Source organism: Penaeus vannamei, chromosome 35 (genome assembly GCF_042767895.1).
Source record: "Penaeus vannamei isolate JL-2024 chromosome 35, ASM4276789v1, whole genome shotgun sequence".
NCBI lineage: Eukaryota > Metazoa > Arthropoda > Malacostraca > Decapoda > Penaeidae > Penaeus > Penaeus vannamei.
In genome coordinates this window covers 8,975,929-8,978,428 of record NC_091583.1, presented here as the reverse complement: position 1 = coordinate 8,978,428, position 2,500 = coordinate 8,975,929, and positions in this window count along the sequence as shown.

Genomic DNA, 2,500 nt, shown 5'->3' with positions numbered 1-2,500 from the left:
CTCCAAATACTCTTGTTGAGAGAGTTCATGACCCCTGCTGCCAGGCCAATCCGTCTGCTGACTTCATGGTCTGACAGCCCAGAGTTATGAACTACACTACCAAGGTATGTAAAGGTCTCTGTGACTTCAATGTCCTCGCCGCAAGCACGTACCGACTGAACAGGTTCTCCTATCAAGTCCCCAAATTCCTGGACCTTGGTCTTGGTCCAGGAGACCTCTAGACCCAGGGGCTTTGCTTCATTGCTAAATGCATCGAGAGCCGCCACTAGGGTTTCCAAAGACTCAGATAGAATGGCAACGTCATCAGCAAAGTCAAGGTCTGTAACCTTGATATTGCCCAGCGTTGCCCCACAATGACTTTGAACAGTAGCTCTGCCCAGTATCCAGTCCATGCAAGTGTTGAAAAGAGTTGGTGCAAGGACACAGCCTTGCCTCACTCCTGAACTAACAGGAAAGAAGCTCGACAGGCCCCCACCACACTTTACAGCACTTTCAGTACCAGTATACAGGCTTGCTATTAGTCCAATAATCCTTGTTGGTATTCCTCTCAGCCTCAGGATCTTCCAAAGTGACTCCCGATGCACCGTATCGAACGCCTTCTTGAGGTCGATGTAGGCTGCAAGCAGCCCACACCCGAATTCACGACGGCGCTCTACAATGACTCGAAGCGCGAGGATACGGTCTATTGTGGACTTACCAGGAGTGAATCTGGATTGCTCCAGTCTCTGGTGCCTCAGTAGATGGTCTCTGATACGTCTCAGAAGGATGTGGGCGAGAACCTTGCCTGGTACACTGAGCAGTGTGATGCCTCGGTGATTGCTGCAGTCCCACCGGTCCCCCTTCCCCTTCCAGAGAGGGATGACCACACCCCTCAACAGGTCAGGAGGAACGGAACCGGACTGCCAGATGGCAGCCAGGACAGCATGTAACCCCCGAGCCATAGGTTCACCACCAGCCTTTAACAGTTCAGCTGGTATGCCGCAGATACCAGCTGCTTTACCACTCTTCAGCTTGGAAATCGCCCCCCTAACTTCAGTTAGGGTGGGAGGGTCCTCACTGATAGGTGGATCTGGCAGCGGGATCTCGACACTACCCGCATCCAAGTTAACTGTTGGTGGGTCAACCTGGTACAGCTGCTCAAAATACTCAGCCCAACGTCCCCGCACCGCAACAGGATCTGAAACGATCTGACCACTTACTGAGCGAACTGCTGTCACCTGTGAAGAGGGCTTGGAGTTCAGCTTTCTCAGGGCTTGGTATGCAGGACGAAGGTCATTTACTAAGAAATGGCCTTCTACCTCCTCTGCAAGACTCCTAATAAACTGTTCCTTGTCCCTTCTTAACAGGGACCGAGTTCTGCGCACATGAGAACGGTGCAATTCCCGATCCCCTGTCAGACGAGCCGCACGACATGCACCTGTGGCTTCCAGTGTCTCCCGCGAGATGGAATTCTGTACTGCTCTCGGGCGTACACCAATCGTATCTTGAGCTGCATCAAGCGTTTCACGCTTAAAGGTATCCCACAGAAGAACAGGGTCTGTCAGACTGCCAAGCACTGCGAAACGATCAGAGATTGCCTCAGCAAACCCGCGGGCACACTCCCCCTCGCTCAGCCTGTCCAAATGAAACACCCTAGGGTGTTTATATATATATATATATATATATATATATATATATATAGAGAGAGAGAGAGAGAGAGAGAGAGAGAGAGAGAGAGAGAGAGAGAGAGAGAGAGAGAGAGATGAATATATATATATATATATATATATATATATATATATATATATATATATATATATATATATATATATGCATATGTATATATGTATACATACTCACTCCTGTGGTTAGGTGTGCTGTGCTGGCGCAGCGGTAAGGTGCTGGACTAGCAATCTTGCGGACCTGCGTTCAATCCCACGCCCGGCCAGTGAGTGGTAATCCCAGCCACTCCTTGCACACAGGGGGAGATTTGGGCAAAATAAAACAGACAGTATGTCACAGCAGAGAATATCCATTGTAATAAATGGAATTAAAACTAAATCTTAAATCCTGTCTAGCCCTATCAGTTTTATTCTTTCTTTCACCTTCTCCGTCTCCATCCGCCTTCTTTCTCTCATTATCTCTCTATGTGTATCTCTCTCTCACTCCCTGTTTGTCTCACTGTCTGTCTCTTTCTCTTTCTCATTCGTTGTCTCTCTGACTGTTTGTCTATCTGTCTGTCTCTCTCCCTCTCCGCGCTCTCTCTCTTTCTCTCTCCCCCTCCCCCCCACTCTCTCTCCTCGCCTTCCTCACATTCCATATACTTGGATATCTCTGACTATTTATTCATTGGCCCCGCAGTAGTTCGACTCAATTCCGGAGTTTACGGATTTCTTTTATTCATTCGGCAAAAAGCCTCGGGCGCTGCGCTTCCACGCTTCGCCTCCCGGCCGCCGCGTCGATAGCGCAAGGGTTTCTCGGGTCGATCTCCCGCGCCCGATACTTCCAAGAAAGGGCTCCT